The sequence below is a fragment of the Sander lucioperca genome, chromosome 14, assembly GCF_008315115.2.
Source record: "Sander lucioperca isolate FBNREF2018 chromosome 14, SLUC_FBN_1.2, whole genome shotgun sequence".
Taxonomy (NCBI): domain Eukaryota; kingdom Metazoa; phylum Chordata; class Actinopteri; order Perciformes; family Percidae; genus Sander; species Sander lucioperca.
Window position 1 is genome coordinate 34,344,000 of NC_050186.1, and position 27,773 is coordinate 34,371,772.

Consider the following 27,773-nt stretch of genomic DNA (forward strand, 5'->3'; position numbering starts at 1 on the left):
ACACAAATATCACAGTTAGGAATTAACAGGCTTCCCCACAATTTTCAGCCAAGCTGCTGGGGGCTCAACACACATGCCACCACGCACACACAGAGGCACAGCGGCTGCTGACACTGCTCAAATCTTCGACACCAGCAGCAACTATCTAAAGCAAGCAGTAACAGCTAGTAAAATAATTTTATTAACATGCACAAATATCCATTATAAGCACCCAGTGGAGCCACAGTGCTGCTCCAGAATAGCCTCGGGAAAGAACTTGTTTTGGTGGAACGTGTACGTTCAAAAGGTTGTTTTAGTCGTGCAACAGAAAACTCAGATTGGACAGATAGTCTAGCTAGCTGTCTGGATTTACCCTGCAGAGATCTGAGGAGCAGTTAACCATAGTCCTCAGAAATTCACCGGAGTTTAGAATGCCTAAACAAAGAAAGCGCAAGGTAACGGGACATCCGAAAACGGACATCCGAAAAGAGTGACATCCTGCGGAATTTCCGGCAGAACGGAACGTCATGGATATAGACTATTAGGTCAGAGACGTATGAAACCCTGTCTGTCTGAATCTGCGGGGTTTTTTTTTATACATTGCAGTTCCAAGGCGGAAATGCTCAGCCATGGCATTGACAACTTATTTTACTCATGTCTTGTAGGAAGTCAGCCCTCTGTTCCCACAGCCCTATGTTCCCACATTTCTAAGATTTTTCTTAAAATTAGGCCCTATGTTAGGGTTAGGGTTACATTCCATCTGTAGTCCATTGCTACTGGATAATTGGTTGGGTGTAATTGGCTACCAAATTGGGAGAAAGGGAGATAAAATCTGATACAAATTTATGAAAAAGGAAATGTGGGAACATAAGGCCTAATTTTGGAAAAAAATCTTAGAAATGTGGAAACATAGGCACGCTCCCGTCTTGTAGCATATAAAATTATCATATGGCTATATTAACAAAGTTAAACACTTGATTTTCATTTGAGGGGTTCTTTAAACCTATTTCATAAAACTACTGTATGGGGCTCATCAGCTTATACCCGTCAACATGAAGTTAGCCAGACTGTACAATAAACTCATAACATTTTGAAAGCAAAAAAACTCAAAATTGTCCGATAAAGAAAACAGGACACCATGTGTAAGTGAAGTTTAACCTCAGTATTATATAGCCCTGATTATTTCACACCCTGCTGATCAGTAAAGACCTACGACAGGAAACACGATAGAAACTGAGCGCTCTTCCTGAGCTGCAGACTCATCTGGTCACCCAGCTGCTTTTTCTCATAATGCTTCAGTGGCTTTTGATGCTCACAAGCAATTTCCTTCGGATGACTATCACATTACATCAAATTAAACTGCATTACCTCACACCCAATGAAGAGGTTTATTTAGTCAACAGATGGCGGCCTTATCCTGGGGAAATATGAAACGTGCCTCTTTGGATCCTGCAGGTTTACTCATTTTTAATTGCTTTACAGAGTCAGGTCAGTTCATATGGCTTTAGGTTAACAGACACAACACATTCCAGCCTGAAGATTAAGAAATGTTATATGTAATATATGTGGTAAAATATGTAGAGCATTTCAGAGGATTTCTTGAGAAGAAAATAGCTGTGATAATATGTGACATGAAGCTTGGGCTGTATTAGCATCACTGCTAAATTAGTCTCGCATTGCCAGAGCTATCTCCACAGCGCTGCCAAGTAAAGTCTGGCTACACCAAACCTACATTCTAGCCTGGCAATCCAGACCCAAATCTGAAAGATTAAGGGTCTGGCATTGAGTAATAAAACGGCCCAATTCAAGGCACCAAGCATGTAATTGAAAATCTCACTGCACACAATCACAACACTACGACCAATCACAACAATACACAGGGTGACGTATCCAGAGCCCCATACGCTTAGCTACCAGCAGAGCTAACTGGTAGATTAAACTGTCGTCATCTGTTTAGCTCGCCTCTGGCCCGCCTATATCAGATCAGAACACTAATGTGATTGGTGCAGCTCGCTACAAAGGCATAGTTAATGAGCATCATTACTCAATGCCAGAGTGACTCGCTGAACAAATTCAAATTCTCTCTGGATTTCCAGGGTACCAGCATTCTCGAATAGCAGAAAAACACATTCTGGGTTGTTTGCATTTCTTTAAACCAATCACAATCGTCTTGGGCGGCGCTAAGCTCCGGACGTAGCGACAGTGGCTCCTTCCCTTTCCTCGGGAAGGAACTTGTTTTGGCGGAACATTTGCACCCCGCTAAAATAAAACACAACATACAATATTAAATGGAGTTAACTGTGTCACACAGTTGTGTGAGGTCCTTTATTACCAGCAAAACAAGGCGTTTCCACTGTTAAAAAAAACTTAAGTTTCACAGGATGGTGTCTTCAATAATTTATTTAAAATCAAACCGGTTACTTCTGCACAGCAATAAAAAATGACAAAAAAAAAAAACGTTAAAACACAACTCTCCTCAAGCAGGGATTCTCCTTCTTTGTCCTTTCTCCTTTTTTCTCCCCCTGCACCTGTTTTGCGTCCACCTTTAACAAGTACATCATTAAATCCTGTGGCCAATCATGAGCTGTGTGTGTGTCTGTGTGTGTGGGGGGGGGGGTCCAGGCAATCACAGCTGCTTCTCATAATCCTTATTCCCAGTCCAACAAACAATTAGAAAAACACAGCAAATCCCAAAACCATGCAAATAACAACATGCAACATGCAACACATCTACTACTAAAACCAAATAAAATATACACACTGCTAAAACTCAAACTGGGCACTTAACCAAAACATGCAACTTTGGGAACAAAATGAAAAGCTGCCTACAGTCACATCCTGACAACTGTTCACACAATACAGTAACGTGAGCTATTTAAATTAGCTGGATGTATGGTTAAACGGAATTTGCTCTTACCAGTGTATCACCGATGTCAAGAGGACAGGTCACACTTGGGGACAGCTGGAGAGGCTTGCTCAGGACCGAGACGGCTGGGGAATCCTTGTAGGCGGCCTATGCCCCAGTAGGGGAAATAGGTGAAAGAGAAGAAGAAGAGAATGTATGGCCGTGTGTACTGCATCCATAGCAATCCCCAATAATCGGTCCCAAAATGTCCCACTTAGAGAATAAAGGCCGTAAACATGTTCTTTGTAAATCTTTACAATCATTCCCCGAAAGAACCAATCAGGCCTGCCTTGTTGCATGTTCCAAATGTATTCAAAACTTGCTATTTTCAACCTTGTTTTGGTTGTTTTTTTTTAACAGTCAACAGAAAAGTAAAAAAACACAAAGATTTTGAAAACGGCAACACACAGAGAGCGGAAGGTGTCAGGCTTTATCCAGGAAATGTACTTCCGTTGATCCAGTACTGCAAAATTTAATAAATCTTGAATATTTGTGTAAATTTATGCTTTTGGAAACAATGTTTTAGGCTGAAAAGTCACCTTAATTACAGCTAATGCATAAATATTGAATAATAGCTTTATCGAATGAACCTACCTAAAAGTGATCTGTGTGAGAAAAACTAAGTTCAGTACTTCATCCCCAGGCAGAAGTCTTAAATGTGTTGCAGAACAGGGATCAAAACAAGTTCCATGAGGAAGCATGCTGCACGGCTGTTTCCTGTTTTGCTCCTGTGAATGGGCCCTTTGTGCCCTCCGCTCTGCTGCAGTTGCATTCATCGTGTCTCTGAAGTATCCTGAAAGCTGGACTCTGTCTGAGAGGCTGCTGACAGTGGAGCAGATAAGGACAAAGGTGGTCAGTGTTAAAGAGGGGAATGGAAAAAATGACCTTTGTTCATCTTATCATTTGCCCTTTAGCTCTCTGACTCCATCATTAGTCACATCAGTGATGAGTGGAACACTTGTGCAGGGCAGGAAGAGCCACGGTGACATCACATGATAAAGGTTTTCATAAAACTAAATTCCCCTTTTACAATGAACTTATTAAACTCATTCAAAACTAAAAAGGTTTTTGTGACAAACTTTTTTATTTATTTTCACCAGTGTGAAGATGCTTTGCTTTACCCTCCATTTTCAAAGTTTCTATATCAAAAATATGGGTTCCTTTCAACCTAATTGCCCAAAAATAACATTGATTGTTCCATTAACAAACACAGCCAGTGATTATGCATCAACATACGTTCCTCTGATCTTAACTATTAGTCAAAATAATTCATAATTTCTGGGGTTTTTAACTCAATAATTTGGCATAATTTGAATGAATTTTATTGACCATGAATTCCAAAAATAAGTGTAAAACTTAACTTAATAAACTTGAGTTAATAAGTTGGAATGAAGTTGGCTAAGAACACAGAATTGGGTGATACTTTATACTGTATATATATATATATATATATATATATATATATATATATATATATTATAATGAGGCAAAACAGACCGCGTCAATTTCAACCATGGTTGATGGGAAGACAACACAAAGGTTAAGTAAAAGTGGCAATACTAGAGTGTAAAATACTTTGTTGCAAGCAAAAGTTATGCATTCTAAATATTACTGAAGTAAAGGTATGTGATGGTTGGGTATGTAGGTATTAACAGAAAAATGTGCTTAAAATATGAGAATTTTAGATACTTTTAGAAGTACCTATTAGTGTGATGGATGTGTGGATGCACTCTGTCAGTGTTATTTTTTTTATTTTGATTTATCTATGATCATAAAATTGTGAGCAGCATTTTAATGAGCAAACTCTAGATACTCATGTTACGTTTGTTAGTTTAATGAATAATAATGCATCATATGTTTTGTATATAAAATCTTGAAGTGCCTGCTCACCCATACTAATATTTCTAGTATACTGTATTTCTTGTATTTTTTTTATGTGTGTGAGTGAGTATGTGTGTATCTCCAAGTAACTTGCTGCTTGTAACAGAGTAATTTCCCAATTTGGGATCAATAAAGTCCACCGATCTATCTATCTATCTATCTATCTATCTATCTATCTATCTATTTATCTATCTATCTATCTATCTATCTATCTATCTATCTATACTCCACCTACACGTGTTTTCACTTATGTTGCCTAATTAGACCTCTTCCCGGTACTGTATGGGCGTGTACAAACTGTTATCATTATTATTTGTTAATATGATTTGGTGACATCACACAATTCCCAGCACATACAACCTTAATGTTTCAGTTCATTCTCACTGCTCTCAAAGCGGCATTTATGGCCACAGCAGACAGCTGTTTTCAGAGAGAAAAATTTGGAAAAAGCCACTGTACACCACCCGCTCAGCACCTAACAACACACAGACACAGTAGACTAGCTGGTAAACATAGTGGAGCCTTTAGCAGGAGTGGGTGGACACCAAATACAGAGCTAAAAGAGAGTGAGTATTACACTTACATTGATCAGGAGGACACAAACACTCGAATGATAATGTTGTTCTGCAACAGCTGGTGTATAAATAAGTAGCTGTTTGCTAACAAGTGTACCATATCAACTTAAAGGGCGATGATATATTAGTGTTGTGTTCATAACTCGCTTTGGCTGTTGCCTCATTTCAACACAGTTTTGTTTTGTGTCAGTAATTCTGTATAGTATACGGAGTACGCCTATGCAAGTAAATGCATCTTTTTGCGGATGGATAGAAATGCTACCGCAGAGATGGGAGAAAAGTATATTTTGTGTGTTTTTCGCTGTTATGGAATATGACCGAAAAAAAAAACCTGTTAGGAAGAGTTCCACAACACAACTGAGTTAACAGAGATTCCCATAGAAATGAATGGACTTTCGGTTAACTGGCGATACATACAGAGCTATGTGGAAATGAGGCATGAGGAAAAGAGGCTTGCCCATCAGGCTCTGAGATAATGTTATCTTCTGCCTTCTGCTTAGAACTGGTGAATTTACAGCTCAAAGCAACGTCATACAATATAGTATTTGGCTTTTGTTTGATTTCTAGTGTGTGTTCTAAATGTTGGCGTAGTGTAATGTTTGGTTACAAGGTAACCTTGGTTCTCTGAGTGAGAGACTATCTCTCCAGGGCAAGGCCGCTCGGATACCATTCCAATAGATCTTTTTCACGGCAGACATGTTGACATGTCATAGTAGGAAAAGCACCGGTGTATTCAAAACCATTCATGATGGCTGCATTCCACTTAGGAGAGGCCCTGGAGTAAACCTCTATATATGGGCATGCGCTCTACCAGGTGCGCTATCCAGGCACCCCACTGTTTAATATCCAAACTACACGGGAGTTTCCGTCTTACAATAAAAAGTTTCTTGCTGCAGTCAAACCAATGAAAAGGACCTTCTTTTGATATCTTGAGAGATTAAGGAGTTACATTATGGGACATAAGAGATTGGTATTAGGGACTAATAATAAGGATACAGTATCTCTGCTTCGGTTTCTTTGACCATTTTCTTTTTTAATCACTACCTAGTAAGTAAGTAAGTAACTTTATGGAAATGTAATATAAATCACTGGAGTAAGTATTTCATGCTCTTTTTTTATTTTAACGACCCCATGGTGTTTACTTTTCGGTTTTGGTTTAGGAGGTAGAGCAGCCCTCCAATAATTGGAAGGTCAGCGGTTCAATCCCTGGCCCCTGCATGTCGGCCCCCTTGTGCTTTCCACAAGATACTAAACCCCAGATTGCTCCTGATGGCATGTGAGTGTATGTGTGAATGTTTATCCCTCCACTCCTGATGAGCAGGTGGCACCTTGCACGGTTGCTCCTGCCAACAGAATGTGTGTGCGAATGGGTAAATGCTGTCTAGAAAAGCGCTATATAAATGCAGTCCATTTACCACTGGCTTTAGGTTCTGGCTTGATTCTACTGTGTGTGTGTGTGTGTGTGTGTGTGTGTGTGTGTGTGTGTGTGTGTGTGTGTGCCTGAATAAGGTTAAGAGTGCTGGCCACCGGGTGCAGCTTTTATGTCAACAAATGACTCTGAAGCTATTCTCAGCACCATGTCCTCATTAAAACATTCCCCAAAGTGTCCCTCCATAAAATGCCCTTGGCTTCACGTTTAGGTGTCTAATTAAGGTCCATTGCCTCAGCCTTAGTCTTGGCTTGTGTGTCAATTTAATGAGGCAATTAGGGATATTAGTGATATTGTATCTGGACTATCAGGAGGTTTGAGAGGAACTGGGAAGTGGAGGGCAAGGGTGTAGGGTTGCAGACATGTTTGTGTAGGCTCTAGGAATGAACAGCCATAAAAAAGAAACATAAATAATGTTAATTATAAATGTAAAGGGAAAAAAACTTTACAATCTAGGCTCTCGGAAAACTATTTGAAAGTGCAGTAGCTACTGCAAAGCTAAGCTTGGCTTAACACACTGGAAACCGGGGGAAACAGCTAGCCTGGCTAGCTGGCTATCCAAAGGTAACAAAATCCACCTAATAGAATCCCTAAAGTTCACAAACCGATTGGTCCAGACCAAGAAATATTTCAGTACATAACCCGAAAATTGTCACTTTTACACTTTTAACAGGGATTAAACAAACAAGATATTGCATGTTAATTAGTGAGATTTAGAGTTGCTGGCTGCTGTAGGCTGTGGCAGCTGCATATTTAGCATACAGACATGAGAGTGGTAAGAAAATGAAAAAGCACATTTTCCAAGATGTTCAAGTGTGTATGTACTGAAATAGAGGTACCAATGTCAGAGCCGGAAAAGAGAAGCCAATGCAGAAGTGCCTTAAACCTGCATTCTATCTCATTTATAGCGGGAGGCAACTTCACTGGCTCCAAAAAGAACTTGGTTTCTATAGAAGTCTATGGGGAAATGACCCCATTCACTTGCTTTATTTCCTCAGTAAACATTTTCCTAATGGGTTTATGGTCTCAATCTCTTTGGACCCCTTTATTTTAAAATAGCCAATAAAGCAGGGCCGGCTGTAGGGCATAGCTACACGTCAACCTGCCAATCATTGTAGAGGCCCAGCAATGCTAACCATGGCACTGTGTAAATTAAAATAGCCTTGAACTTCTTTTTGGATGTTGTGTAATGGGGCAGCAGTCTTTTCCAGTTCCTAGTGTGTGTTTTCACCATTCCCCTTGTGTGTCTGTCTGTTTTCCTGTCTGTGCATGTAGGTCAAGGGGCGTGGTCACTCAATCACCGGTAGCTCTGCCACTGCCACTCATCAGCACAGCTGCTGCCAGTCTGGCTATTGTTTTTCCAAAGTTAGTGACCAGCACTTTCACTAGCCACTAATGTGTGGGAAATTACATTATTGTTATTATTAAAGTGGTATTTGATTAAAGTTGACTGTGGTGTGCTACAATTTATTTGAAGAATTAGAATAACAACCTTTTTAAATCTAAATGACCCCCCAACTCAAGATTACATAAAATGTAGGCTCTAACTACAGTGATGAAATATTCAACTGTGATAAGGTTGTGTGTAAAGCTCCTTTTGCATGAAAAATATGTAACCGATTAAGAAATAGACATTAAAAGAGTAGCTTCTTATTGTATAATGCCAGAAACACACTGCACGCGTAAGCGCAGCGAATAGCCGCGATTAGCTGTGAAGCGCCAAGCTGGCGCGTGCCATCGTGACGTAAAAATAACGTAGATCTTGCTGGCGCGCCTGGATTTATAGTGCGCGAGCAGACTACTGTATAAAGGCTCTTATACACTAGACGCAGCCCAGCTGGCGGGTGCAAATGTGACGTCATGGGATCGCCGTGATTATACCCGCGCTGGTGCTCGCAACACTAGTTGCAGTCTTCTCCTGAACAGAGGTGGCGCTAATGAGCAAAGGCTACAGATGTTGCTCTTTCTACGGACTAGAAGAAGAAGAAAAAGATAAACAACGGCAGAACTGGCTGCAGCATTGCCGTCAATGCTTCGATTTGATTCGATGACCTACTCATCTTAACCTAGTAAGTTTACAAGAGAGACTTGCAGTCACTGTGAGAGTCCTGGCATCTGGTTGTCGGAGAACCCGTTCAGGCCTCCTGTATGAAGGTAAATATGGTGCAAAAAGGGAGAGCTTGTAGAATACAATGTGAGAACTTGCAGAACAAAAAATCTGAACTTGTATGTTAAAATTTGCACTTGTAAAAATTTTATTTGCACTTGTAAAAATTAAATTTGCACTTGTAAAAAATATTCACACACATGTGATCTGAATTTGAAGTCATACAAAGAAAAAAAACATGAGAGCTTGTAAAAAAAATCTGAACTTGTAAGTTGAAATTTGCACTTGTAGAAAATGTTCACACACCTGTATTCTGAATGTAAAGTTACAGAAAAAATATTCACAAATGTGTAGATTGATATTTACATGAACACAATGACAGCTGCAAACTTATAATGCAACATTTACTTCATTTTCCATCACAACCACAACTCAGTGATTACAACCTCTCGAATCTGTCACTGCAACTTCACATATGTGCTCTCTCGCATCACAAAGTGGCGAATCTGCGCACCTCGACTTTCACAACACTCTTGACGATACATTTGGTGCAAAACTAATTTGTACCTGTGGACTTTGGCTGTGGAGCTCTGAGCTAACAGAACGGGAAAAGCAGGGTTTCTATCGCCAGATGAGGGACAACTCTGTCCAGCTTATTTATGCATCTAGGTAGCAAGGAAATGCTACTACAGAGTCTGATAAAACATTGATGTCTCTAAACCTTCTAAAATTCTAATCATTATTGATGAACATGACAAAGAGATTTACTTTTGCCTAGTTTTTAAACAGTACTTTGCCTTATAAAATCATTATTTTCCCTAGTGGATGCAATTCTCGGCAGGGATGCGAAACTTGGCACCTGTTACCCACTGATGACGGTCCGTCTGCGGCTGCAGGCCGTGGAGCTCACCGCCAGTGTTTTAGTTTGACTGTTAAAAATGTTTAGACAATTAAAAGGTATTTATTTAGAAGCAGGCTGGCTGCTAGTTAGCTAACGCTAGCATGCTATTCCACCAAGTTTCCATGCTACATAAATAAGCCAGACAGAGTTCTGTTAGCTTAGAGCTCCACAGCCAAAGTCCACAGGTACAAATTAGTTTTGCACCAAATGTATCGTCAAGAGTGTTGTGAAAGTCGAGGTGCGCAGATTCGCCACTTTGTGATGCGAGAGAGCACATATGTGAAGTTGCAGTGACAGATTCGAGAGGTTGTAATCACTGAGTTGTGGTTGTGATGGAAAATGAACCAGAGTAAAAAAAAAAATATACGAGTAAATGTTGCATTATAAGTTTGCAGCTGTCATTGTGTTCATGTAAATATCAATCTACACATTTGTGAATCTTTTTTCTGTAACTTTACATTCAGAATACAGGTGTGTGAACATTTTCTACAAGTGCAAATTTCAACTTACAAGTTCAGATTTTTTTTACAAGCTCTCATGTTTTTTTTCTTTGTATGACTTCAAATTCAGATCACATGTGTGTGAATATTTTTTACAAGTGCAAATTTAATTTTTACAAGTGCAAATAAAATTTTTACAAGTGCAAATTTTAACATACAAGTTCAGATTTTTTGTTCTGCAAGTTCTCACATTGTATTCTACAAGCTCTCCCTTTTTGCACCATATTTACCTTCATACTCCTGTTTCTACTTTGTCGCGCGTCGCGAAAAAAAAAAAAGAGACGTGCGCAACCTCTGCTCGCGCGCCATAAATCGGGTGCGCCAGCAGGATATTACGTCATTTTGACGTCATGATGGCGCACGCCACCTTGGATGTGTCTAGTGTAAAAGAGCCTTAACACGCTTGAGGCGCAGAGGTGCCGCACTGGCCCGTGCGCTGCAGCGATCTTTTTGGTGTCTCCTCCATTTCTTCCGCGAGCAAATGCGTCAAACCAGGCAGGTAATCACATACAAGAAGGCCACAGTGCATCCATCCAGCTGGATGCTTTACAAAATGAAACAAATTTCAAAATAAATCAGCCAGGTTAATGGTTATTTTGGCTGTCCTCACTTCTCAGCTGTGTCTGTGTCAGCGAGGTACGTGATAAGGCACACGGAGAGAGTGACCGACGGACGGACGGACAGACAGACAGAGTGACACACACACACACACACACAACCAAACACTCGAGGGGGGGGGGGAGACGTGCTGTAGAGTGGCGAGGAGAAGGATCGCTTTGTGACCCGCAGGGAGAAATGCGCGGCTGGTATGAACAGCCAGGCGAATGGTCAGGCTCAGCACTGCACTTCAGCAGCGCGTTCCCGGTGTAAGTGGTGCATGGGTGTAGAAGATTAATTGAAAGTGGTTTGGAGCGCACGGTCGGGTGTCATCAAGCAGTCAGCAGCTGCATTGCACCCCTGCTGACAAGAAGCGCACAGAGCAAAAGTCTGTTCTGCTGCGAGCAAGCTCAACTTCTTTGTGGAACAGTGGCCCAGCAATCAGGGTTGCAATAATATGTTTATCCAATACTATTATCCATGTCTCTGCTGCCTGCTCTTGTCCGCCCTGTCCTTGCCCCCCCCCCCCACCCAATCCGATTTGGAGGAGACCTCAGTTTGGATCCCACTGCTTGTTCTCGGCATTCACCACTGCCCGCCCGCTGTCAGAAACCCAGCCCCAACCCCGGAAGTCATCCTTTTTTTTTTTTTATTTTACCTTTATTTAACCAGGAAAATCCCATTGAGATTAAAAACCTCTTTTTCAAGGGAGTCCTGGCCAAGAAGCAGCAAAAAAGTTACAATCATACAATACGATTACATATACATTATGAAAAACAATTACAACGGATCGACTCAAGTGCTCTCAATCTCGACTTAAAAGCGTTCAATGAAAGTAATTCAGTCAATTTCCAGTCTTTTTGCAACATGTTCCATGTGTGGGGGGCTGAGTGAACAAAAGCCCTTTTTCCCAGTTCTGTACCGGCAAGTGGAACAGCAAGCAACAAAAGATTATTTGAACGCAAACAGTGAGAGCCAACACTCCTCCGTGAGATTAAATTACAGATGTAGGGAGGCAAAAGACCAAGCATGGCCTTATAAATGAAAGTATACCAGTGACCCAGCCTCCTGGAGGACAAAGAAGGCCATCCCACTCGAGAATACAGTCTCATTCGGTGGTGTTCCCTCTAAAATACAGATCTTAACTTGGTTAATCTATCTGGTATTCTTTAAAGGAACAAAAGGAAGGGTGAATTCGACTACAACTGCTATTTAAAATATAGTAGAATTTATTAACTTCAAAATTATCAATGGCCAATCAATAATCCTTTGATCAATTAAAACCAATATACCTTTTTTAAACTACAACAAAACAAAGCAAAAAATGGCTACTCCTGTGAGCTGCACAAAACTATTTCGCCTCAAGAGGGCGGTAATGGTGCTGGGTGCAGCGCTGTGTGGCTAGAGCAAGCCGGTTAGCTTTCAGGCTAACGTCTTACAGACCAACAGAACACACTAGCTACTTTGCTATGGGTTAACGGTTTAGCTATTCATGCACGTGTTTGCCTGTGTGTGTGTGTGTGTGTGTGTGTGTGTGTGTGTGTGTGTGTGTGTGTGTATGTATGTGATTGTGTGTTAGTGAGGTTAGTGAGAGAAGAAAGGGGAAAGAAAGAGACACACTTAGATCTTAGTTATCGATAATGACCAGCCCTCTCAGTCACTCAGGTCTGGACTAACATGAAATTAGGGCAGACTCTGAGATTTTCATCTGACTGAGGGGAGGTTCATTATAACCACTCTGGATGCGTTAAACAGCTCATTCTCCGCAGAGATAAAACGGCTCCACCGGTCTACACAGACCGCGGGGTGGTGTCCTCGTGCCTCGCGGCTGTGAACAGACGACCGACGGAGATTATTATCTCGCCGAACAGTAACTAAACTCCTCAGCAGTGGGAGAAGCACAAGCCTTTACAGTCTGAACAAGCTACATATTCAACACAACATATCAACAAATGCACAGAGTACATTCACATATCCTTCACTGGTCTCCGTCCAGAGCAACGGGATCTGTTGGTCCAGTTTATATACTGTCTATGGTAACAAGCCAGAGTCGACTTTGAAGAAAGACTTTGTGTCCGATTTTTTTCTAGAGAACGTCGTTATTCTCTCTGCAGCGTTGAAACACGACGTGTGTTTCCAGGATCCAGTAGTGTTCTTCAGAACACAGAGAAATAAATCCACTTTGTCCAGAAGTGGAAGTATTTTGCACAAGCGCTTGTGCGCTCCCTGCAGCAACGGGGTTGCAACGGAAGATGATGGAAAAAGGTGTGTCCAAAGGTTTTATAGGCCCCGACCGCATGCTGTGTTCAGGGGCCATTGAGCGAATGGGGATCCAGAGATCTCTGGAAGGTGTGAACTACAAGGCTGTAGTTTGTAGAGTTTTGACCACTTTGGCCACTCCTTCGTGGTCATTCAGCCATTTTGTGATATTTTCCCTTGGGGTGCCCTGTGGGAGTTTGGTGACAAGGCTGTGGCTTTTCCACCTAGGCCAAGATCTCTTTGTCTGTGTCCACATGTGCCACATGTGTGTCTTGTCTCCAGATGTCAGTTTAATCTGAGGACTTTTTGGTTAAAAAACACAACTGATGGTCCCAACATGGGTGACATCAATGATGTGAATGCAGCTAGCCTGCTAGAAAGAATACCAGGGTAAGCCAATCAGAGGCAAAGCAGGGCGGGACATGCCTTCAAAATCCTAAGAAATGCAAATTTGCATCCGGGTGCCTTATTTATTCAGTCAGCGGTCACTACAATGTATTTTGCCTTATTTTCATTAGCTTGTATTACAAATACAACAGGTACATATTGCCATAATTACTGTAATTATTTTAACATTCTGGCCATTATTTCTTTCATAATTATGTTTTCAGTGTAAGTATAAGTATTCATAGTCATTGTTACTGTTTTTTAGTGTTTATGAAGACTACTTTTCACATTGTTGTTAGAGGTTTGATGAAAATATTATTGCAGTTGCATGGTTCCCATTTAAAGGATATTAAAATTAATTTGTTTCTAGTTGTGTCTAGTTGTTTTTACATGCATCTGCTGACGGTAGAAAGTTTCTCTGTGCGCACCTTAAATCTCAATTTAACGCCTGGACGTACCAGCAGGATTTGTAACTAATTTAGTTATTGGTTCATTGCAATTAGGTGTGATGTGGAAACTCAAAAATATCAGCACACATTCAATTCATAGATTCTGTATTTTTAAATATTACAATTTTGTACAAGGTGTAAGTGTATTTTTTAGTTTTATAACCACATAAAACACCAGCAGCTTTTGAATTGTTTTGATACATTTATTTATATTTGCCACTACCACTGATGCCGGGTAACGCGTTACTCTAATCTGACCACTTTTTTCAGTAACAAGTAATTTAACGCGTTACTATTTCCAAACCAGTAATCAAATGAAAGTTACTTATCCAAGTCACTGTGCATTACTATTTTTGTAATTTTCCTTAGTAAAAATATATATTGTTTTTACTTTCTTCTTGCATCTCGGGGAGTGAAGTCACGTATGCGACAACAAGTCACGTTTTCAGCATGTGGACAGGTCACGTTTTCAGCATGTGGACAGGTCACGTGTAGAGAGACATGCGCGTTTTCTAGCTGGAAATACAGTCACTATTTTGAGCTTGTGTCAGCTAAAGATGGCAATATTAAGGTTCGTTGTACACTCTGTGCTGGTGGCGACAAAGTGCTATCTAGCTACAAAAACACTACGTCAAATTTGAAGAAACATTTGGAGCCGCAGCACTGCAGTCAAACTTACAGAGCAAGTCCCGCCAGGTGGTGCGAAGCAGAGAGCAGGAGGTCCCCCATCACCCAAACAACAAAAGCTGGACTTCGTTGAAAAACCAGTAAGTGGGGGAAAGTTGAAGAAGTTGGTCAGGCAGTATGTTGTAGAAGAAATGCTGCCCTTAAACACGGTTGACTCGCCTTCGTTTCGTGCGATAATAAACAAGATCCCTTCTACTGGCAATGCCGAGCTGCCTCACAGTAAACCGGTTGTCATTTTTATGTTGAGGCTGTGGGGGTGTTGTCAGCAGCTGCTGAATGTAACTAATAAAGTAACTTGTAATCTAACTTAGTTACTTTTAAAATCAAGTAATCTGTAAAGTAACTAAATTACTTTTAAAATCAAGTAATCTGTAAAGTAACTAAGTTACTTTTTCAAAGTAACTGTGGCAACACTGGCCACTACAGTAAATGGTGTGCAGACAATAGAGTTAATCTGCTCTTAGGGGGAGGGTGTATAATTTCAGACATGGAACCCCTTCTCTTCTCTGCTTCTCTTCATAGTTGTCAGATTCATCTACCAACCCTTATAGAGCTGGCTCAGGTTTGCCTTTGACCAGCTCTTAGTTATGCTGTTATAGTTTTAGGCTGCCGGGGGACTTCCTTTGACACACTGAGCTCCTCTCTCTTTCTATCTGTATGCACTCATGCCCCAAAAATGCTTGTTACTAATTTAGCTCTGGGGAGCTTATTCCCCGGAGCCCTTATGTTTTCTCGCCTCACAGTTTTCCTCAGATTAGTGTGGCACCTAAATCATAGTTGCAGCTGCCACCATGGTCCTGCTCGGCGCCCTACTACACCCTGCTACGCCCTGCAGTGCCCTATCTTTATTGTGACTATAACTGCCACTGTTTATCGTACCCCCAACCGGCACCGTCAAACAACCAAACAAGCCCACCAAGAGCCTGGGTCTGTCCGAGGAAGTTTTTTCTCACCACTCGAGGTTTCTGCGTAAAGGGAAGTTTTTCCTTGCCACTGTTAGCACTTAATGCTTGCTTTTGGGGGAATTGTTGAAATTTTGTAAATTATAGAGTATGGTCTAGACCTACTCTATCTGTAAAGTGTCTGGAGATAACTCTTGTTATGATTTGATACTCTAAATACATTTGAATTGAATTATAATAAGCACTGTCAAGATGTCAAAATACTCAAAATCCCTTCAGTCAGAATACAGCTGTAGTCTGCCAGGCAGGACACAGCCATGTTATTTTTTATTAGAGACAAGGAGACCATCACAGAGAATGAAAAATGAATATGAAAAATACTCCTGGTTGTTAAAGCAGTGACAGCTTTCTTCTGTGTTTATGGTAGCTTGAAATCCATCCAGTTCTCATCAAAACCAAAACACTGCATTAACTATACATTACAATGTTACAGTTTAATTGTTAGAACTATAACAATTTATTAATCAATCATCAATCAATACATTTTTTAAAGATTATCATTAGGTGAAACAGAGTGACCATAGAAAGGAAGATGCTAATCTGAGAACATGTAGTTTTAGTTACAGTAAATAAACTGAAATAATCCACATTAAAACACATGCATACAAATCTAGTCCAGACTGGGCTGTGTAATGAGAGAACTGGGATAGCATCATCCCAATAAAAATGTTGGCCTGTTGCAACAGGCTAGCTGGTTCAGATCGGCCCAGCGAAAAGCCCAAGAAATCCTGACCCTTTTGCAACACCACTCAACACTATGTGAATCAATGTGCAAACTTCCAGATCCCTACTACGGAGCAGATCGGAAAGTGGATCCGGTCCAATCAGAGATGCTGGAAGTGCGGGAGGGAACACTTGTCAGCCGAATGCACTTTGAAGGCCAAATGTAAGAAATGTGACAAGTGGCATCTGGAGATCCTTAATGAGGTGAACACTACCAGGTTTTCAATGAGTGCCAAACCAACCAGCTCCACTGCTGAAACAATGTGGATGCTATGCTATGTGGACAGACCCACTGTCAGCAAGGTGCTACTGAAGATGAGCTGGGTCATCTTGAGGAATGGTAACAACTCCTTGGACACATATGCTCTACTAGATGACGGTTCAGAGCGCACCATGCTTACTGAAGCAGCTCAACAGCTCGGCCTCCAAGCTGAAGAGCTATCCTTGCACACAGTGCACCAAGATGTGCGAGTTATCCATGGAGCCACAGTGTCACTCTCAGTTTCACCTGCCAAATAACCCAATCAGACCTTCCACATTTGAAGTGCATTCACTGCCAAAGAGTGTCTGGCTCCACACACTTACCCAGTCGCAGCACTGAAGAAGTCATATCGGCACCTCAAGAACCTACCTCTCCAGCCTATTGACTGTGCACAACCCTTGCTCCTCATAGGATCAGACCATCCGCACCTCATAACACCAACTGAGCCCGTTGGCTTGGGCCCCCCAGGAGGGCCAGGTGCAGTCAAGACACAGTTGGGATCGTCACTTCAGGGTCCCTCTAAGATGCTGAAACACAGCAATGCCTTCTGACATCCATTGCTCCTGTGACTTCCGAGTTACTCAGCCATGTAGAAAGAAGCGTGAGTGGGATGATCCGGATTTACCTCATGACCTCCTTCAAGTATGGATCTCCTGGGTAGAGGAACTCCCACAGCTGTCACGCCTCACACTGCCGAGATGCCACACCACAGCAGAGCTGGATGCAAACACCTGCAACTGTAGCATCCACGTCTTTTGTGTTGCATCCGAAAGAGCATATGGCTCCGTTGCGTATCTTCGCACTGAAGACAACAGTGGACGCATCCAAGTTGCGTTCATTGCTGCACGCTCTAGAGTGGCTCCCAAATGGCAACTGTCTATCCCAAGACTGGAGCTCTTTGCAGCCTTAACAGGCGTCAGTCCTGAAGAGAGAGCTAACCCTTGATGTCCACAGCTACATCTACTGGACAGATTCTATGACGGTCCTTACCAGGTTGCAATCAGAATCTTGCAAATACAAAGTCTTTGTGGGTACTAGGATTGCGGAAATTCAGGAACTGTCTGATGCAGGAACCTGGCGCTATGTTAACTTGAGAAACCCGGCTGATGACATCACCAGGGGGAAGACTCTGACACAGTTGGTAGAAAATACTCATTGGTTCCAAGGCCCAGCCTTCCTTTGGCAGCCTGAGACCTATTGGCCGGAGAAGCCATCCAAAAGTTCAACAGATGCTGCTGAGGAACTGCGGAAGCAAACCTTTTGATGAGCTACGGCTGTCGACCGGGGGCCACCCCAGCTTGATGTCAGTCAGTACAGCACATTTCAGGAGCTCCTTGAAGCTATAGCCTGGTCCACTAAACGGGGCGACTTCAGAGACCCACAGCCTGTCAGCAGACAACCTCAGGAAAGCCGAAATAGATATCCTTGTCGAGCTCAGATTGAGAGCTTTCCAGATGACATGGCCCAGTTACAGGCGGCAAATCCAGTCTCCGCGAATAGTAGACTAGTCACACTAGCCCCTGAGCTTGACACCAATACGCAGCTCATTCGGGTTGGAGGCCACCTACGTAGATGTGAGCAACTAGATCAGGAAGTGCAACATCCAATCGTGCTTGATCCTGCCCATCCCATTACAAAGCTGATCATCAAATACTATGACAATGACCTACACCACCCCGGTCCAGAAAGGGTATTTGCAGAGATCAGGCGGCGCTTTTGGAGCCTGAGAGGCCGGCAGGCAATTCGCAAGTTCCAACACAGTTGCCCTGAGTGCCGCAGGTGGCGTGGAACACCTGACATCCTACGGATGGCTGACTTGTCCCCCTCCAGTCTAAGGCTCTACAAGCCAGTTTTACTCCACCAGAATAGACTGTTTTGGCCCAATTCAAATCAGAGTGGGGAGGCGCAATGAAAAGTGCTGGGGCATCTTGTACAAGTGCCTTACAACCAGAGCAGTCTACATAGACCTTTTTTCAAGCATCTGTGGTGTCTTAAATAGTAATGCTGTGATGCTGTATGAAGAGGAATCCGCCGACACTGTTCTTGATTATAAAAAGGTTTATTACAAGCAAAGATTCAGCATCAATTTTACAGACTCCATGGAAGGTCTGGAGAACACACCGCCAATATGCATTCTAATTCTACCTTTACATTTCACAGCTTATATGGGATAGCTTAGGTAACATGTTAGATAACCTATGGAACATTCGAGTTGACATAGCATAGGTTAGTGTCCTCTTCAGGGGCTTCCTATAGTTCGTTAACCCCTCAGCATCCAATCCCAGACCGTCTTTTCAACATCCCATCGAAATCACGCTACTAAGAGGTTAATTATTACTCCCTGTACTGCCACAGTACCCATAATGAACGTTCTTATTATGACTCAGCACATTTGAGCTTTATACAGACATTAAACCTATAAGTCCATCAGATACTACACATCGACTCTCACTCCTTCCTAATGTCACTCCGTTGTTTTGTGTCCAGGAGAGGAAAGCCACATGAGATCCTTTGTGACAGAGGAACAAACTTCAGAGGCAGTGACAAAGAACTGGCATTTCAGGCCCTCCAGCCAACAGATCGATTTCCGCTACAACCCACCAAGTGCTCCCCACTTGTAAGGCTCATGGGAATGGGAAATACCATATCCATTGAGGCAACAGTGTACACAGTTCTCGGAGCACAGACTGTGCCAGAAGAGGTGCTCAGGACGGTCTTGTTAGAGATTGAAGGCATACTTAATTCCAAACCTTTGGGTTACGTATCCAGACCCTGTGACTCCAAACTCTCTTCTCATTGGGCGGCCTGACACCTCTCTGCCCCAAGTGATCTATCCAGAGTCTGAGTTGCTAACATGCAAAAGATGGAGGTACAGTCAAGTCCTGGCTGACCAGTTTTGGGCCAGATTTGTCCGCTAGTACCTGCCAATGCTACAGACACATCAGAAGTGGCAAAACGAGAAAGAGAACCTGACCAATGGCACAGTGGTGATGATTGTGGACCCTCAGGCACCGAGAGCCCTATGGCTTGTTGGAACCGTCAAGGCAGTCTATGCCGGCTCTGATGGAAGAGTGAGAACAGTTGAAGTGCTGGTCAAGGACCGTACCTACCTCCGAACGGTGGCCAGACTGATCAGTCTTCCTGCGCTTCCAAACAATTACGGATAGATGGACTTTCAGAAGAAAATCTGCACCACAGATTTGGGGGCGGCTGTGCAAAATCCCATCAGCTGTGCTGTGTGTTTAGTCAGTTTGGTTTGTTTTGTTTTTCTTGTTCTTGTATTTTTGTCAGGCAATGTTATTCCATTCCTGTGAATAGGTCCTATTATTATTTTGATCAGGCACTTAGTTGGCCACCTAGCAGTATGAAGCCAGAAGCAAGAGTTAGGACTCTCCTTTGGTTGGTGAATGGAAGGCTAATGCACTTTATTGGATAAAGGGGGTTAATGGCTAGCTATCAGAGTGGCTTTAGAAAGCGGAGAAGTACTATTGATTCAATCATATGTCTTGAGGATGAAATAAGAAAAGCACAGATAAAGAAAGAGTCTGTTGTGGCAGTATTCTTAGTTGTGGAAAAAGCATATGATATGCTATGGGTAGAGGGTCTTTTAATCAAAATGGATATGCTAGGAATTGGGGGAAATATGTTTGGGTAATGGACTTTTTAAATAATAGAAGTATTCAGGTAAAAATAGGGTCAGAAACATCTAGAAGGTGTTTGGTAGAAAATGGGACACCACAAGGTAGTGTTATTAGTCCATTGCTGTTCAACATAATGATTAATGATGTTTTTTCTAATGTTCAGTCAGGAATTGGAAAGTCACTATTTGCAGACGATGGTAGCCTATGGAAAAGGGGGAAAAATGTGAAGTATACCCTGAAGAAGGTGCAGGAAGCTCTAACCCTAGTGGAGGATTGGGGAAGGAAATGGGGGTTTAGATTCTCTATTGAGAAGACTAAGGATATGTTTTTTACTAGGAAGAAAATAGATGAAAGTATAAAACTGGAGTTGTATGGTAGGAATTTGGAAAGGGTTAAAAGTTTAACATTTCTTAGACTTACATGGAGGGAGCATGTTTCAAAAGTAGCAGACAAATGTAAAAGGATAATTAATTTAATGTGATGTCTTGCTGGAACACAATCGGGAGCAGATGTAGCTTCTTTGAAGCAAATTTATGTATATTTAATTAGAGCCAGAATTGAAAATGGGTGTTTGGTTTATGGATCGGCAGCCAAGTCAGTTTTAGCTGGATTAGATATAGTCCAAGCTAAGGCACTGAGAATATGTACAGGAGCTGTGCGATCTTCTAACTATTGGCTCAACTTGATGGGTCAAAGGTGTGATCACCCAGTTAAAATAACAATTCAGGCAAGCTGGGAGAGAGAGGTGGCATAGACTTCAAAGTTTTGGATGGACAGGGGATACATTGGCACAGGAAATGTCTATACATGACAAGAACTTTTGTCCAATCGCAATTGGAGGTCCCAAAGACTGATTTAGAGATACTTGGGGTTAAGACATTGGTGTATGAATTCCAGTGTCATATAGTAGAAAGATATCATGAACACATATTAATTTTTACTGATAGTTCAAAGGATCAAGAAACAGGTGCTACAGGAGCAGCTTTTGTTGTTCAGAGGTGGAATGCCCAAGCTTGTAAGAGAACCTTAAATGTCCTAAGTGTGTTCACAGTGGTGTTATATGCAATCCTGATGGCAGTGCAATGGACTGAGCAGATTCAGAACCAGAAAGTGTTGATATGTAATGACTCTGTGTCAGCTATCAATAGTATTGGGAAAGGGTCATCAAAGAGTCGACAAGACCTTGTATATGATATTCTTCTGGCAATTAGAGATGTGAAAAGGAGAGGGGTATAAATATTGTTTGTATGGTCATGGCTCATGTAGGTATTGCAACAAATGAAAAGGTTGATAAATTGGCCAAGGAAGCTGCTCAAAAGGAAACCATAGATGTCAACATAAATCTATCCAAGGCGGAGGGTAAAAGTATTGTGTGGCAGGGAACAATTTCAAAATGGCAACAGCTCTGGGAGCAAGAAAGGGAGGCACCTATTCTCAATATCTAGTAAGGTAACTGACTCAGTTAATGTTTGTAAAAGAAGGGAGGTTAGACGTAAGGAAGAGGATATTATTTCTAGGATAAGGATTGGTCACACGATTTTGAACAGCACTTTATTTATTTTAGGAAAACACCAGAGTGGCTTGTGTTCATGTCAGGAACTTGAGACGGTGCAACATGTTTTGATTTCTTTGAATTATGAACACCAAAGACAAGATCTACTCAAAGAATTGCGAGAAATTGGCTTGGATGAAGTATCTTTGAAAAGTATTTTAGAAGTAGGGTCAAACGGGAGGGGAAAACGTTTTTTCAAATTTTTAATAGACACTGGACTGTATAACAGGATATAGTGCACTAAGGTGCTAGTTCCATAGATGGCAGCAATGCAACTTTTTGGATGCCGGCTGCCATAAAACTCCAAAGAAGAAGAAGAAGAAGAAGAAGAAGATGAAAGGCCCAGTGTTGCCAACTTAGCGACTTTTCAGACCCCCTTAGCAACTTTCTTTCAAAAAGCGATTAGCAACAAATCTGTAGAATCTGTAGAAAAGACAGCGACTTTCTGTAGAAAAGACGCCAGTATTGTCCAGCGGGCACGCAAGGTATTTCTCTCCTTTGGCCGCCAAAACAGTCTCCTCTCTCTTCTGTTTTGTGACTGAGGAGCAGAGGGGCAGCCCCTCCCCTCTCTCCTCATGTGCAGCAGCACTGCGCACAGTGTGGGGGCCGGTGTAGGTACGAGAGACAGTGGGACGCGACGGGAGAGAGATTCCGCTGAGCTGGCCTGGCCCTGGGCAAGCCAACCTTCTTTGAGAATTCTTTATCGATCTTTTTCCCTCCCTTTGTAGAATTTCTTTTTTTACTTCAAAGATAGGCTACCTAAGTAACAATTATGAGGTAAAATAAATTCTGTATTGAATTTGTGATTATTTGGCTAAAGATTTCGGTTTATTTCTATCTACCTTGCTGACACAACCACTAAGTTTTATGCAAATTATTGCGTAATGACATCACAAATATGCAAATGAGCATATGACGTCATCTAGCTACTTTTAGCGACTTTTGGAGCTGGTGCTACTTTCATTGGAAAAGAGTTGGCAACACTGGAAGGACCCTCCTTTTCAGAGTCATTTACACATGTGAAGGGCAAGATTGTGCAGCAGCAGGTTGACTCCTCAGATTGCAGTTTAGTTATTTGGTGTGCGTGCATCTAATGGTGAGTTGATACCAGTAACTCTATGTATATTTCTAGCCTTAAAGTTATATTTGTTTACTAGAGGCACCACGTTAAGTTTATTTGGCTCATCGGCTAAAGTGTGCTAATTTGTTAGTGCTAATGTTTATGCTAGGACATGCTAGTTTGCTAATATGCTAGCTTTCTTATTTATTTCATTGTTAGCCACATTAGCCTCAGTCTGTTTGTTAGCTTAACAGGTCAGGGTATAGTGTTAGCTATGCTAATTGCATGTTTTCATAGGACATTGAATTCTCTTTCTTTTTGTTGTTTATTTCAGAACCACACCCAAGCTCCCACGCTTTCATTCACCTGATCCATCTCTATTCTGTGTTGTGGGTGTGAAGACTTAATGTAAAATAAATCTTTGAACGACCTTGACAAGCCTGGTTTCTGTGTTCTGACCATAGACTGTATATATTAGTGGACAGAGCATCCGGTTCGGCAAAGTGCTGCAAATGCGGAAGTGCCTTAAACCTGCATTCTATCTGAATTCCAGCAGGGGGCGACAAGTGCGGTTGCAAAAAGGAGGTCGGTTTCTATAGAAGTCTATGGCGAAATGACCCACTTCTCACTTTATGTATTACCTCAGTAATGAAACATTTCAATGAAGAGTTTATATTCTCAATCGCTAGTTTTAAGTCTTCTGCTATACAGAATGATTTTTTGAATTATGGTCTCGTTGATTTTAAAATCGGCGATAAAGCAGGGGGTGTTTTAGGGCGTGGCTATGATGTGATTGACAGTTCACGGCCTGTCAATCATGACAGAGGTTTAGCAAAGCTTATCCATGGCACGTAAACTTCATTTTGGGAGTTGACCAGCTTTCGTCTTTGTGACTGTGACACTTGGTCGCCTAATAATGTCTTGTTCAGCGTTGGGTTGTACGACAAGACACTCAAAGGAGTCGGCAGTTCAGTTTTTCCGGTAAGTAACGTTACATTTCGTTTTAATACTGTTTTTCGTTAGCCAACGTTAGCATCCCAATTAATATCAGTTAGCTAGCTAGATTGCACCTTGCTAACCATGCTAGCGGGCTAAATAATAACATTATGCAGACCATATAAACGGATTAAAATATATATATTTAACGTTACAGTCGTATACAGTAGGTATGCACAACGGTCTCGGTGATCTGTTTTTAACCATATGTGGAGTTATTGCTAATCGATGCGCACGTAATGGTAATGTTAGCTTAAAGTCAAAGCCTGATATAGCTAACGTTATAGTAAACCCTATATATAAACCTATATATAAACCCTATTCGCACGGGATTAGAATCATTTTGGGACCGTGTGTGATTTAGAAAGTACCCCCTCACATCTGAGTTTTGTGTGGCACATTCGCACGGTGACTGCTTTTACTTGAAAATACTGAAACATATGTACCCCACCCGAGAGTTGGGCAACGTTACCCGGAGGTGCCCGAAGGACAGGCACATACGCTATCATCCCTGCCGCAGCGGCACCCACACAGCATCACCGTCACCCTCACCTCGGACAAAGCCGCGCTGGAGCGCATCAACGGACGGGGCAGTGGGCCAGAATATCCGTTTTTGCGATAAAATGTTGCACATGAAAACATATATATATTATTGTAAAGTTACATTCTATCTTGAAAAAATTTCAGTTCTGCAGACAAACGTATTATATAAAGCACCAGGTTCAATATTCTTTTCTCAAAAAATCTTTTCTCAAAAAATTCTAAACACATTATTTCAGATTGTTAATGTACCTAACAAGCATGTTGTTGCAGGAGTAATTAACCACTGTTGTTGATGCTGTTACACTGATGTCTTTCTTCCACTTACTGTAGTTGTGTCTGCTAATCTATTTGAAGACCTTCTTTCAGCACATTAGTCTGTTTTAAGATGAGTCACATACATGTTACAATCTATATTTACAAATGCTGTTTATTACCAAAATGAACATATCACTAAAAATGTGTTGCATAGAATACACATTGTCTAAGATAAATTTGACATGTAGGAGTATGTTTACTTAATACTGCATGTCCTCAACTGAAGCATACATTCATGTACAAGCTCATATATTAATATAATTCATTGTGATCTACCATGCCTTAACTACATGTTTGTCTTTACAAAGGTATCCACACTGAAAACTGAATGACCAGAGCCTACAGAAGGAAGACCTGGTGTATAGCGCAGCGTATTTGGTGCCATTCATCTTGTTGTGGAACAGATTGCATTGACCACATCCAAAGTTCTCAAATGTGTTCTGATTATAACGATGACAGAAAATCATTTTTGGTTCAGTTTCTTCTGCTGAAAGAACAGACCAACTTTTAGCACTTTAGCAGTCATTGGTATTTAGAGGTTCAATTTATTGTGTTTGACTTAGTTTCTGCTGTAGTTTGATAAGTGATAGTAGTAACATTAAGTAGTTGTGTGGATTAAAACAATTTTATAAATATTAAACTGGAATTAAATGGTGGATCTACTCTAGCAGTCACCACCTTCACAGGTGAAAGTATTTTTTTGTAATTTCACATCAATAGCTAGAACTGGCCACCAGAATTGCACCCACAAGCAAAATGTGAGTCCTGTGATAGATGTGTCCTCTTGTGTTACTGTTAGAGAAGCTACCTAGGAGCAGCAAACCTGTCTCTCCTCTCTCTCTCTCTCTCTGTCTGTCTCTTATTGCAGGAGTGGAGTCTAGAGTGTGGGAGTCTGGGTATGGTAACATTTAAGATATCATATTTATGTTGATTAAAGCCAGAATAGACACTTTTAATCAATTACAAATTCTGTCAAAATACCAATGTCTTCTTGTATGACTACAATATTGTGTATGTTCCTATAGTTACTTCAGAAAAACAATAAATGTAGCTTTAGAAAGACCTTTATTTCACATTAAAATGGGCATTAACTTCAAAAACTACAAACACTGGCAATATTTTTAAGATTATGTTAAACTGATTAATTAATTAATGTAGTTCACCTTTTACAATCTAGTGTAAATTCCACACATAAAACACTGCTGTGGGTCAAGGTAAAGGCAAACTTAACTGTCACAAGACATGTCTGCATAATAAAAAGAGGTAGTTGAATCACTAGTGCCACATTGTTAATTACAGTAGAAATGGTTGACATTACAAACCACAATATAAAAATATAGCTTAACATATAAAGCTTAAAGCACTTGTGCAGCACTCTGTTCAGTCAAGTCCAAATGCCTGGGTAAAGAAATAAAAGCTGCCTTTACAATTAAAGTGAGCATAGTGTGACAGTCTGTTGGTTGTCTGTAATGCACAGTAGAAAAAGAAAAAAAAAAACCTGCGAGACTTGTCGATCTTCCCCGGATTGTTAACAGTCCTCCACCTGCATCTCTGGGTGATGCCAGAGAAGATGGACTTCATGCCATGGATACTGCAGGTGGAGGTGCTGCAGGTCCTCCATTCCTGTAATGAGGTTGACGTAGCTGTCTCCAATTATCCAGACTGTTGCTGGACGGAAAAACACATTGTAATAGTGAGAAAAGTATCATATTTTAGGCTATAGAGAAAAAAGGATAAATGAACAGCACTCTTAATTACATACAGTTATTTGAAAATGCATTATTACCTCAGCTTAGTTGTACAAAACAAGTCTGCTAAAAGTTTAATTTTGTACCATGAATAGCAAAAGAAAAGTAACTCTTACTATTAGTTACTTCTGAGGCATTAGGTGGGTGCACATGCCATCGTGGTTCTCCGCACTCCTATTTCTGAAAGAAAGAGAAAGAGTCATCAATTTCCATTTGAGCCCCTCATAGTTAAATATATATGCACACTAGCATGTAACTGTACTTCATTAATTATCTAGGAGAATACAGATGAATCAACAACAGTCTATTGTTCTTTAGTGTAATTTTAATTTAGTTAAATGAGCTTATTTCAGCTAACGTTAGCTCTTAAAAGCATGTAAAAGCTAAATGCACCAACCATAGACGGATGGCGCAAACAGTAGCAAGACATTATCGGTGCATTATGGTTATTACAGTTAACCAAACGTTCTAAGAAACTTGGTTATACATTTGCTAATACTTAGCGTTAGATAATGATAAGATTGACAATCCCCGTTTTGCTTTTCGCTGACACTACGTTTAAATTAGGAAAACGTAAACTTCGATTTGCAGAAAATTAACGTTAGCATGTTTTACTATAAGTGGCTAGCTAACGTTACAGACAATTTACATGGTAACTTCAGATACATTTACTTTACAATGTGACTCCTCTTATATGTAATATAACTATGGGACAAAGATATATTTAAAACCCACCGAAGCTAAATCTTACCTCGAATTATATATGCTAGCTTTCAGCAGAAGTTGCATCCAGATTGCCAGTGAACGTGTGTAAGGTAACGAAGAGTGAAAGCAGCGTTGCCAACTCAAAAAAAAACAAAAAAAACCGTCAGATACCGCCCAACAGTCTATGGCTCCTCCCTCACTCCCTAAAAACGTCACATCCGCAACCAGGATGGCTGCGCCCATAAACGCAAACTCGACGACTCATAACTGATCTCCCCAAACCAATAGGTGACGTCACACATGCTCTGTCCATTAATATATACAGTCTATGGTTCTGACTGGACACCCTGTAGAGGTTGCTACCGGAAATTAAGAACTATGTCCCTCATCACCCAGAATCCTTTTACACACACACACATACACAAAATTGCTGCGGTGAATTTTTAAAGATAAGCTACAGCATAATTTAAATAAATATAACTGTTATGTGACCGGCCAGCGGCCGCCTAATTTCATACAAACCCGTTCATGAATACGTTGTTCTGTTACACGGTTTAAAAACTCTTAACTCTGGCCTTGATGTTGACATAGTTAAAGTCGACATGATTCA